This window comes from Dipodomys spectabilis, unplaced genomic scaffold, assembly GCF_019054845.1.
Source record: "Dipodomys spectabilis isolate Male_0828 unplaced genomic scaffold, ASM1905484v1 ptg000175l, whole genome shotgun sequence".
Classification (NCBI taxonomy): domain Eukaryota; kingdom Metazoa; phylum Chordata; class Mammalia; order Rodentia; family Heteromyidae; genus Dipodomys; species Dipodomys spectabilis.
This window is the reverse complement of record NW_024870852.1, coordinates 9,100,211-9,113,345: the sequence shown is the minus strand read 5'-3', so window position 1 is coordinate 9,113,345 and position 13,135 is coordinate 9,100,211.

Sequence of the window (13,135 nt, the reverse complement as noted above, 5' to 3'; positions counted from 1 at the left end):
CTCTTTTGCTCAAGGCTGGCACTGTACTTTTGAGTCACAGCTCCACTTCCACTGATAGGAAAGGTGTTTTTTTAAAGGAAAGAAATCACTTTTAAGGCCAGACACTGGTGGCTCACGCCTGTAATCCTAGCTACTCAGGAGGCTGAGATCTAACAATAGCAGTTCAAAGCCAGTCCCAGCTGGAAAGTCCATGAAACTCTTATCTCCAGTTAGCCACCGGAAAACTGGAAGTGGTGCTGTGGTTCAAGGTGGTACAGTGCTAACCTTGAGCAAAAGAGCTCAGGGACAGCGCCTGGGCACGAGTTCAAGCCCCACGACCCACAAAAAAAAAAGAAAAGAAAAAGAAATGTACTTTCAGTGTGCTGAAAGCGGTCACCTGGGGGGAGAGAGTGGCCAGGTTTTCACTGTGGCTGAGGGACTTGGAGTGCTGAGTCGTCTCCAGGACCTGAGTCACAGGTGCAGCTTAGGAGATGTCCTGACCGGGCCCTGGCTGAGGGCGTGGCTTGCTGGGGCGGGGTCTGTCAGAGCTCAGTCCCTCTCACAGCTGTGGAGCACCTTAGGCTGGAGCCAAGCCTTTCATTAATCCCCTGACAGGTTCTTGGGTGGTTGGAAAGTGCTGTTTACCTGAGCCTGCAAATCAACCAAAACTACAATAACAGCTGGGCATCACAGCCCTGATGCCCCCCCCCCTCTCTCTCTAGCTGGTATAAACTTGAACTCAGGGGCTTGCACTTACCTCCCTTCATTGCGCACACTAGCACTCAACCACTTGAGTCATGCCTCTAGCCTGGCATCTTGCTGGTTTGTTGGAAATGGAGATTCACACAGTGTTCTGCCCTGGGCTGGCTTTGAACTGCGCTCCTCTAGACTTCAGCCTCCTGAGTAGCTAAGATGACCGATCCTGAGCCACTGGACTGCCAGGCCATCTGCTGCTGGCCCTGGCTGCCTTCCAGCACATCTGGGACTGCGTACGTTTGTCCCTCTGTTTAAAGCTAAGGCTCATGTCTGTACCGGGAAGATGGTGGGCGGTGTCCTGATGGGCTGTAGTGCTACTTCCTTTCTTTCACTGATTAATTAGTTCATATTTATTTGCTGTATTGGGGATTGGATTTAGGGCTCCAAGTGTTCTACCACTTAAACCGTGACCCCAGTCTGTCATTTTGTGTGTGTGTGGGATGGGGGGGGTAGGTTGTTCTTTAAGTAAGCTTTTGCTCAGCTGGCCTTGGACTGACAGCCTTCCGTTTACCCAGTAGCTGGGATTACAGGTATGGAATGCTATGCTCAGCCTCCTTCCTCCCCCCCCCCCCCACCCCCTGCTTTTTAAAAAATCTGCAGAAAGTTTTATTATCTCTGTTATTTGAGTTTTGGGGTTTGGAGGCTTTATTTTTCTTCTGTTACAGTGCTGGGGATGGAACCCAGGGCCTCCAGCACACAAGGCAAATGCTTGGCCATGGAGCCAAACTGCTTGGAGCAATTCTGTCTCACCTTAAGTTACTCAAAGGGCTGGGGGGGGGCAGCACATGGGACCCCACAAGTTGCCTTTTTCATTTACTATCTCTGAGCTCTCTCTACCCCTACACAAAGTCCCCTTCCCCAGTTTCATTTGTTCATTTTGATTTGCCCAACAAGTTTTGATGCAGTGTCAGCTCTCCATCAGGCCTTGGGATGGTACTGGAGACACAGCGAAGAGGACAAAGTCTTTGTCCACAGAGTGCTACTGTAGCAGCAGGAGATGGAAAATCAAACATGATAAACAAGGAAAACTGTCAGTGTGTTAGAATAGGAGCTCTCCAGAAGAGAGGGGCCTGCAATGGGAGGGGGGGCAGGGAGTTGGGCACAGTGGGCGGAGCCAGCAAACCACACAGGGAGATGGTTCAGATGGAGACTTCAGACCCAGGGGAGGGAGGGAGCTGTCTACAGGCTAGCTCTGGGAGGACAATAGCTGGTCAGATGTGGGCCCAGAGGACAGGCGGGGCTCTTTCCTATGGCTGGAGGTGTTCTATGATGCGGATGCCAGCGTGAACTTAGCCCACTCTCCTTGCTGGGCTTTCATCGTTTGCCAGCAAGAACAATGTGCTAAGTGGGGTGTGGTGTTGTGCACTTGTAGTCCCAGCACTCAGGAAGTGGGGGCAGGAGACTCCGGAGCACCAGACCAACCCGGGCTACAGAACATAAATCTGCCTTACAATGAAAACTAGCTGGGTCCAGTGGCCAGATGCCTGGAATGCCAGCTATTCAGGAGGCAACCATCAAGAGGGTCATGGTTGGTAGCCAGCCCAGGCAAAAACCCTTGTGAGACTCCTATCTTGACCTATAACAAGCTGGCTCACAGCTGTCATCCCAGCTGTGGGGGAAGTGTGAAAGGAGGATCAAGGTCCAGAAAGACCTGGGGAAAACGGGGGGCTCCATTTGGAAAAATAAGGAAAATCGAAAGGCCTGGATGTGTGACTCAATGACAGAGCACTGGCCTAGCAAGGCCCTCATTTCAGACCTCAGTATGTCCAAAAACTGAAAGAAAGGAAGGAGGAAATCAGGCAAGACAGAACAGCGCATTCGTAGAGGGCACCTTCAAATCAAATCCGCAGTCACATTTCACCTGGAAGCTTCACCTTAGACATCAACTGGGTCCGGTCCCTCCCAGCCCCCTTCCCCCCCCCCCCCCCCCCCTTAGTAGGAAGCAAGGACCAGGGACTGGAGGCACTGCTGCAGTTACAGAGAGCAGCCACCAGGAGGCGGGGGAGCCCAAGGCCTGCAGGGAACTTCTCTCTTCTCTCTCTCCCTCTTCCTTCCTTCTTTACTTTCTTTTTCTTTCCTTCCTTCTTTCCTTCCTTCCTTCCTTGTTTCCTTCCTTCCTTCTTTCTTGTTTGAACTCAGGGCTAGGGTGTGGTCCTTGAACTTCTTTTGCTCAAGGCTAGCTCTACCACTTGAGCCACAGCACCACCTCTGGCTTTTTTTGAGTAGTTTCTTGGAGATAATAGTCTCACAGACTTTCCAGTCTGGGCTGGCTTTGAACCATGATCCTCAGATCTCAGCCTCCTGAAGTAGCTAGGATTACAGGTGTGAGCCACTGACCCCTGGCTTGTGAGGAACCTCTCTAAGGCACCAGACAGCCTCATCCCTTCTGCAAGGGAGCTATGAGGGGCCTGAGCTCCACGAGGTGGCAGAGGAGGAGGGGAAAGGGAAGGGAGGAGAGAGGGGCTTTAGGGGATCTCCAGGCCAGGAAAGGACCCATCTGCTCCCAGTAAGGACTTGTAGCATGCGCAGTCCCATCACAGCCAGCACATCCTTGTATCCAGGAACTGAGCTCAAGAGACCGAACAGGCCAGGGACTAGTGGTTCACATCTTTAGCTACTCAGGAGGCTGAGATCTGAGGATTGCAGTTCTAAGCCAGTCTGGGCAAGAAAGTCTTCTCTCTAATTAATTGAGCTGTGGCTCAAATGGCAGAGCAACAGTCTTGATCAAAAAAGCCCAGGGACAGTGCCCATGCTATAAGTTCAAACACCAGTACTAGCAAAGAGGAGAGAGGAGAGGAGGGGGGAAGGAGAGGGGAGATGAAGGGAGGGGCTTAGAACAGCAATTGCAATTGGCAAAGCAATTACAGAATAAGTATGTGGGTCCGAGTAAATCCTATACATTCTTTAGGGATGTGTGTATGTGTTTACACATCCAACAGCCCTGGGGGACTGGAAGGGGAAGTGGGGGGGGGGGAAGGGAACTTAATCTTTCACTAAGCTATTTTAATTGTCCTGGAGGCTGTAATCCCATTAATTGTTTAACCTAAAATTAAAAATACTTAAAAAAGAAATGAAAGCAATAGCCAGTGCTCTTTTGTGTGCCATCAACAAAGGTCTAACTTGCAGGTCAGGGGAGGTGACAACTCCCTGGGCTGTACTCAGCCCAAGTCTGACCTTGGGTTTGTTCTCTATGAGACACTATGTTGCCTAAGGCAGGCCAAGGTTGAAGGTGGGAGACTGACACAGATCACAGATCTGGAAGAACTGGAAGGGGAATATGGGGGTCAGGGGCTCCTGTGGACACCTCTAGGCACGCAGTGACAGGGGACAAGGCTAGTGGAAATGCCGGCCTGGGAAAGCCCATCACTCAGTCTGTTGGGGCAGGGACCCCCTTCTGCTGAGCTTGGGGTAATTTGGGGAGCTGAGATCTGGGATGTGTGCAAGGTAGGCTGGATTGTGAGCTGGGGTGGTATACAGACCAGAGGTTAGGCTCAATCTCCCCAACTGGAAAAGGTAGCTAGCTAGCTAGCTATCTCTGCATTTTACTGCCTGGAACCAGACGGCCTGCAATTATAAAAGTTGACCACCAGGAGGCATGGTCTGCCAGGCTTGCAAACTCATTCAACTGGGAGCTACAGCAGATGCTTCCGGATGGAGGGTCTGGCCACAGAGAGGCCCTCCAACTCCAGGCCAGAGGGGCTAGACACTTAGGGTCCCTGGGGAAGGGCCTCAGACAGGGACAGATGTACAGGGACACACGCACGCTCAGGTCTGGGGACAGCACTGACTTCTATCCTCACTCTTTGTTCACAGTGTTGACCATAGCCAATGTGATAAAGATTATTCATTCCCCCCCTCCCCCACAACTGGGCCTTAACTCAAGGACTCTTGCTCTTTTTGTTTTGTTTTGTTGTTGGTCGTGGGGCCTGAACTCTGGGCAAGGACTCTTGCTCTTTCTGTTTTTTTTTTTTTTTTGTTGGTCATGGGGCCTGAACTCTGGGCCTGGGCGCTGTCCCTCAGCTCTTCAGCCCAAGGCTAGTGCTCTACCACTTGAGCCACAGCACCACTTCCAGCTTTTTCTGCTTATGTGGTGCTGAGGAATCGAACCCATGGCTTCATGCATGCAAGGCAAGCACTCTACCACTGAGCCACCTTCCCAGCCCCGGACTCTTGCTCTTTATTAGCTTTTCTCCTCAAGGCTGGCACTATACCACTTCAGCCACATGTCAATTTTGCCTTTGTTTTTGCTGATTTAGAGATAAGTATTTTGGATTTGTCTGCCCAGGCTGGCTTTGAACCTCAACCTTGAGATCTCAGCCTCCTGAGTAGCTAGGATTCCAGATGTGAGTGACCTGGTGCCCAGCTGATTTTCCTCATAATATTCTCTTTAAGTGACTCCATTACACTGGGGGCACTGTGGGACACAGGAAGACAGGATAATACAACAAACGACCCAACCTACACCCACATTTAACCATCACATTTGCTGCATTTGCTTGTTCTAGTTTCTTCTAAAGCATTTTAATCTACATATCCCCAAATTCTTGAGTCTGCCTCTCTAAAAATTAAGTCCAGTTCCTTGAATATGCCCACGTTCCCCATATGAGCACTGTGTCATATCTAGGTGCAACTGCTTTCCCTGATTGCCCCAAATTATATCTATCAGCTTCAGTGTAGGAGGCTAGCTGGATGAGAACCAGGTGAGCCAGGCACTCATGGCTCATGCCTGTAATCCTGGCTACTAAGAAGGCTGAGATTCGAGGATCGCCATTCAAAGCCAGCCTGGGCAAGGAAGGCCATGAGACTCTTTGTTTCCAATTAACTATCAGAAAACTGGAAGTGGCTCTGTGGCTCAAAGTGGTAGAATACTAGCCTTGAACAGAAGAGCTCAGGACAGCACACAGGCCATGAGTTCAAGCCCTCTCCCCCCAAAAAAAAAGAGAGAAGAAAAGCAGGGTCTTCCAGTCTAATAGAAAGCACTTCCGGCGGTGGACGCTGGTCATCTTTATGAAGAGACCACGGGCACTCGGACAGCAGCAGCAGGGATCTGCCTTTCTCACTGATGCTATGAGCTTCCCAGCCACCTTCTCTGGTTTGGGGCTGGTGTTTAAGTATTGGCCTGCAGAGGTGGAGGGGTGCAGGGGGACAGGAAGGGGCCCCTTCCCTTTGCCAGGGAGAAGCCTGGGGCTTCCGCAGGTTCTGGGAGCTCCTAAAAGGTGTGCCCTGGATAGGGGCTGTGCTTTCCTGGCTTCTGATTTTATGGTCAAAGCAGGCTGTGCCCTGGCCTCTGTGTCTCCACCTCCTGCCCTCAAGTGGGGACAGGGACAGCAGAGGGCAGCCTGCCCTGTCCCCTGCAGTGTCCCCAGCCCCCGCAGTGTCCAGCACTCAGCAGGACTGCAGTGAAGAAACAAATGATTGTTACTGCATTTCTCACTCTAGTATGTCTGTGTGTGTGTGTGGAAGTCTCAGCCTGGGCACTGAATCCTCCTCTCCCCTTTCCTTTACTGAGCACCTATTGTGTGCCAGGCAGTTTCTAGGTCTGGGACATAGACAAGGCCTCCCAGCCTGTAAACTTACAAGCATAAGCAAGAGAACAAAGGCATGGGAAATGATTCCAGGTTGTAGGTCAGGTAAGTTGGCTCGTAAGTGCCTGTCATCTCAGGAGGCAGACGTCTGATGGATCACAGTTTGAGACTGGTCCAGGTAAAACATTCATGAGATCTCATCTCAACCAACAAGCCAGGCATGGTTGTTGTATGCCTGTGATCACAGCTACTCAGGAGGTATAGTATACACAGTAGACTCAGGAGGTTGTCTGGGCAAAAAAGGAAAGACTATCTGGAAAAGAACCGAAGCGAAAGTGGGCTGGAGGCATAGTGGAAGAGTAAGCTGCATGCTCTGAGTCCAGATCTCCAAGCAAGTCCAGGTGTGCCTCCCGTGTGAGGACCCTAGAGGCTGGGGGAAGAGTGTGAAGAGGGTGGCAAGCAAGAGCAGGCAGAGAAGAGGGGGGAGGGCAGGCAGGAGACCCTTGCAGGGGTGTGGGTGGGGTTAGGAGGAGAGGGAAGGTTCTGGATGGGCAGGGGGCCTGCGGGGTGAGCGTTGGAGCACACAGGCTCTGACTCAGGGTCCAGGCCAGATGGATGGGCTACGCTAGTGTATACTCCCCAAATCACTGGGCCAGGGGATTGGGATATCAGGGCAGACCTGCAAGAGAGGGGGGCAGCACGCTCCAGCCCTGGCAGGCTCATTTGCATCTGATTAGCACAGGAGGCGGAGGGGTCAAGTTGAAAGCTGGGAAGGGCTGCACCGCTCTCGCTCTCTCTCAGGTAGTGGGTCCCGGCTGTTCATTTTCCACAAAGGCTCTGTTCTCGTCCCCAGACCATGACCTTCCACTCAGGGGGGCCTCCACCCCCCTTCCCACACCCCTTCAGCCTGGCCTGCCATCTGGGGCTGGGGAGGGGCCACAGAGTGGAGGTCATTTCCTTTCATAAGAAGCCTGCCGGCTCGGATGCCCCTTCCTCTTGCAGAATGCCATCTGTCGGGGCCAGCCTCTGAACTCCGACCTCTCCTTAGCACAGGGCAGAAGGATGGGGATGGGCGAACCTCCCCCTCCTCCTAGGGGAGATGCAAGCTTCCCCTTCCCTCCAGAACCATCTGTTCTCTCCTGCTCTGGCCACCTGCTCCACCTGCTCCACGTATTCCCATCAGGCCACCTCCCCTTTCTGAGCCTCAGTGTCTCCAAGGGTCAGGCAGCATTTTCCTAAATGCGAGTGGCTCACACCCCACTTTTGCAATCGCTGCCTGGTCTACCATCCACCAGGCCCGGGAGTGACTCAAGGTTGAGAAGGGGAATTTATGCTCCTTCACGGATCTCATTTTAAGAATGTGTAACAGCTCTGTAATAGAAAATCAGTCACAGAGGCCACAGTTGGAAAACCAATGGAGCAGGAGTAACACAGTCATTAAATGCTTGCTCGGCTCCGGTGCAGTCAAACAGAGGAGTGTTTGCTGTGCATCTATTTATCCCACCATCAGAAACAGCACAGCTAGAGAAAGAAACCACTCCAAGGCCACCAAGGAGCAGAGGAGACTCACCTGCAAGGACAGAGGGGAGTTCTGGGGAGGATGGCTTCTTTTTTCCATTGGAGCTGTGGCTAACCAAGAGTACTTAGTAAATTGTACTGCATATACAATTCACTTTGAAAAGACACAGATTTGCCTGGTGCTAGTGGCTCACACGTGTAATCCTAGCTACTCAAGAGGCTGAGATCTGAGGATTGTGGTTCAAAGCCAACCAGGGCAGGAAGTCTGTGGGACTCTTTTTTGGCAGTCATGGGGCCTGAACTCTGGGCCTGGGCACAGCTGTCCCTCAGTTCTTCAGCTCAAGACTAGTGCTCTACCACTTGAGTCTGTGGGACTCTTATCTCCAATTAACTACCAGAAAACTGGATGTGGTGCTGTGTGTGGCTCAAAGTGGTAGAGTGCTAGCCTTGAGCAAAAAGAACTCAGGGACAGCACCCAGGCCCTGAGTTCAAGCCCCAGGACAGGCATCGAGGGAAATTCTCTGTGTGTGTCTATGAATGTGTGTGCCTGTCCTGGGGCTTGAACTCAGGCCCTGGGTGCTGCCCCCTATTTACTTATTTACTCAAGGCTGATGTTCTTCCACTTGAGCCAGAGCTCTACTTCTGTCTTTTTGCTACCTCCCATGCACACTGAGCTCCCATCTCCCAGCCTTTTGTAATCAGTATTCTTTTGTTTTTGTTTTTTTGGGGTCCGGTTGTGGGGCCTGAATTCTGGGCCTGGGGGCTGTCCCTCAGCTCTTCAGCTCAAGGCTAGCACTCTACCACTTGAGCCATAGCTCCACTTCCAGCTTTTTTCTTTTTGCTTATGTGGTGCTGGGGAATCAAACCCAGGGCCTCAGGCATGCAAAGCAAGCGCTCTACCACTGAGCCACCTTCCCAGCCCCTGTAATCAATATTCTTGTTCTGAAGTTTTCTGATTCTCCATTATCGGCTCAGGATCACTTTCTTAAAGCACAATTCTGGATCTGAGCAGAGACTATTGTAAAGCATTTAAATTTAGAATTCTATGTTGTTCTTCAGGGCCTCTTGGGTCACTTCTTGCCTCTGGTGTTCAGGGGGATAAACCCAGGCTGGCCTTGCACATGCTTGGCTTTACTTCCTTAGCGGGTGCTCTACCTCTCAAGCCGTGCCTTCAGCCCAGCTTTATGCTACTTAGACATAGTCACGGATTTTTGTCCTGGTGCTGGCTTTGAACCATGGTCTCCTTGATCCCAGCCTTCTGAGTAGCTAGGATGACAGGGGGGTGAGACACCTGTTTTTGTAAACAGATAATACATTTTCAAGGAACAAAACCCCAGATACATAAAATACACATGCTAAAAAGCTGTCCCCCACGACCCCATCCCTCAGTTAACCCAGTATCCACTGCAGGGCCCAGTTTCAGAAAAATTCAGATGCAAGCACTTACACACAGAGAACCACCTTTCAATTAAACGAAGCAAAACAATTATGGATCCACAAGGTTCAGGGAGACAGGAGATGTGATTGCATCTTGGTTTCGAACTGAGCGGAGACAACAAGGCCAAGGTCAGGTTCTCGGGGAGGCACAACCCACACCCACAGCCCGGCCCGGGGCGCGGTCAGGGCCAGGTGTTATTGTTGCTCCAGTGCTGGGTCAGGACGGCCCAGCATCCTGCCAATCCAGGCAGTCAATGACAGCTTCCAATTGGGCAGCCCCTCCCACCCCAGGGTGTAGGAAGGGGAGACCGGCGATGCTTGGACGGGAGCCAAGCTGACGGCAGGTGCTCACAAATTCCTGAAGAGTCAGAACATCCCTAACACGCTGCTAGCAAGGAAAGACACTCAAGAGTTCTAGAATGCACGTGATCTCCCTTCCTGTGGCCTAATCCAAGATGCTGCAACCGCGCACGCGGGTGCACTTGATCTGTTTTATCTTAATGTGAGGGAAGAGCCTCAGGTTTTTCCTTTTGTCTTGATTGTTTAAGCTCCACAGAGCAAAACCTGGCAGGCTACCTTTATCAGATATCTCAAATAGATCCTACACCTTGTTTACACCACTCCTCTCAGAGAAGAATCCTATGAACCCAGTGGTAGTCAGTCCCTTTTAAAGACTGGGACCCTGGGGTCTAAAAGACTGTCTCGCGGAGCAATCATGGGTCACGTGCTTGCTGCTGTAAAACCTGCTAAAGTAAGCTATTTTCACCTCCCTCGGTTAAAAACCACTCCCTCCCTCTGTTTGACTTTTTATGTCAGGTGAAACTGGAGACTGGCTTAAGAGGACTTTGAAAGTGTAGTAGACTATATTTATATTGTTTCCAGTCACTTTTGTGAATAATTACATTACTACTAACTCACCATATAAATAGCTTTAAAAAAAAAAAAAATCCCTGCTGACCACCCTAAGCTGCTTCAGCTGGGCTGGGTGAAATACCTCATGGACATGTCTAGTCCTAGTGCCCAAGCCACCAGTAGGAGGCAGCAGACGGGAGGTTGGAGATAAACACACAAAGCCAGAAACTAGTTTGTAGAAAGCATTACATCGGCTCATACCTGTAATCCTAGCTACCCAGGAGGTTGAGATCTGAGGATCCCAGTTTGAAGCCAGCCCAGGCAGGAAGTCCATAAGACTCTTATCTCCAATTAGCCACCAGAAAACGGGAAGTGGTGCTGAGGTTGCAAGCAGCAGAGCCCTAGCCTTGAGCAAAAGAGCTCAGGGACAGTGAACAGGGCTGAGTTCAAGCCCCATGACCGACAAAAAAAAAAAAAGAAAGAAAAAAAGAAGTATTACACAGGAAATGACTAATGCGCTGTTCTTCCTCCCCCCTCCCCCCCCAGGTTTTGTAACGTTTGTGGAATTTGTCCAGTGTTAATAGTTTTTTTCCTAACTAAATCTTCATCACAAATTCTTATGTGTAATTTTGTGTCCCATTTCTTAAAAGAAATTCCCCTTAGCTGTACAAACATCACCAAGTACAAATCCTGACCAGACCCACTCAGTGTTTACACGTCTTACAGGGTCCCAGCATCCCCTGGTTCTTTCTCACTGCGAGGATCAAATGCTCCTCACGGGCAGCAAGAAAGGATGGGAGTGACTCTCATACAGCAGATGGAAAATCAGTACCATGTCCCTTTTCAGCAATGAACTCCAAGGAACTAGTAGGTGCAGAGTGCTGGGTAGTTAATACACATAGGACACTCAGCTGCTTCTTATCTGCACAGCCAAGACCTTACGGCTATTGTTCTGAATCTGTCACAGCCATACAGAGTAACTGATATATTACTAGCTCCCTTTTTTGCCTGCTCCAGGAAGGCTACCCGGTAACTGTTCAATCACTGGTGAACCGGTCAAAGAATGAAAGACACCAGCTGGAACAGAAAACAGGCTGGCTCCAAACTGACCAATGCACACCTAGGGATGGACAACTAGGAAAGTGGCCAGAGACCTTGGGATTAATTTATTCTGGTTTTGTTTTGTTCTTTGCTGGTCCTGGGGCTTGAACTTAGGCTTGGGCTCAGTCCCTGAGCCTCACTATGCTCAAGGTTAGTGCTCTACCACTTGAGCCACAGCACCACTTCCAGCTTTTTCTGTTTATGTGGTACTGAGATATTGAACTCAGAGCTTCATATATACTAGGAAAGCACTCTACTACTAAGCCACATTTCCAGCCCTTGGAATTTATTCTACCTCCCCTAAAAAATTTTTTTATTGAACAACGTTGGTGCGGGGGGGGGGGGGGGGGGAAGGGGGGGAAGGGAGAGAAGGAGAAGGATTGGGATTGGGGGGGAGGGGGGAGGCTGGGAAGGGATGTGAAGGGTAAACAAAGGAGGAGGCTGCAATGCTTGGTAAGAAATGTACGCATTATCCTGCCCATGTAACTGTAACTCCTCTGTACAGTATGTTCACAAATAAAATTAAATTAAATTAAAAAAAAAATTTTATTGAGGGAGGTACTGGGGATGTGGTTCAAGTGGTAGAGTACCTGCCTAGCAAGCTGAAGGCCCTTAGTTCAAGTCCCAAAACTAGGGGAAAAAAAGAAACAGCTTTTTCTCCCCTTAATATGTTTAGCTGTTGGACATTTAGATTCCACAAAAGCAGGTACACAGGCTGGGAATGTAGCTTAGTGGTAGAACGCTTATCTAGTGTGAAGCCCTGGGTTTGATTCCTCAGTACCACATAAATAGAAAAAGTCCGAAGTGGTGCTGTGGCTCAAGTGGTAGAGTACTAGCCTTAAGTACAGAGAGACTCAGGGACAGTGCCCAGGCCCTAAGTTCAAGCTCCAGGACTGGCAAAAAAATAATAATAAAAGGCTCATGCCTATAATCCAAGGTACTGTGGAGGCTGTGATCTGAGGATCAAGGTTCCAAGTGAGCCCAGGCAGACAAATCCCCTAGACTCTTGCCTTTAGTTGGTCACCAAAAAGCTGGAAGTGGAGATGTGGCTCAATTGGTACAGCATCAGCCTGGAGTGGAAAAAGCCAAGTGAGAGTGCAAGATCCTGAATTCAAGCCCCAGTACAGACACGTGTTCATTCACCTGTGAGCTGTGCACGCGCGCGCGCACACACATACACACACACACATTCCTAAAAGCACAAAGACATTAGCTGCTATTATAATGATCTGTATGTACACAGACTTGTGGCTATGTGTGTGTGTGTGTATATATATATATACACACACACACACACACATATATATTTGTTGTACATAGTTGCCTAGAGACACATCTTAAGCAACGTAATGGTTTCTTAGCGTTTCTCCCATCTTTCTCATTTGACGGGATCGTTTTTAATGGCTGCCTGATATAAACCTCATCAGAAAGTGGGGGGGATCACGATTCTGCCTCAGTGGGGTTGTGCCCAGAGCTAACTCGTGTATAGCGACCTGGCCTGTTAAAACGCTCCGTGAAGTGACCTCCTCCCAGGACTTACAGATAATCAGCCCCTGTCTGATGAGCGCGGAAGTTGTTTCCATAATTTTGCTACCGCGAATAACGCCGGGGGAGGTTAATCGCGTTCCAGTCTTCGGTTGTTTTCCCGGGTCCGTTTCAAAACTTAAGTCGTCGCGCACTTAGGAGAATGGAGAGGAAGGGGCTTGCCCGGGGTCACCAAGCGACCTAGCGGCACGGTTGGGACGAGGAACCTGCGCAGGGCCCCCACCTGGCACCTCTGCCATCTGGGGGACCCGCAGGAAGTCCCAGGTAGAGCCACGGGAGGACGCCGGAGGCGCCACCGGGACCAGCTGCCGGAAGAACCTGGGGCCAGCTGGGCGGATGGGGGCGGGACTTGGGGGGGAGGGTTCGCGCTCCGCGGTTGCTAGGCAACCGCGCGGCGCGACGTTCGAACGGAAACGAGGAAC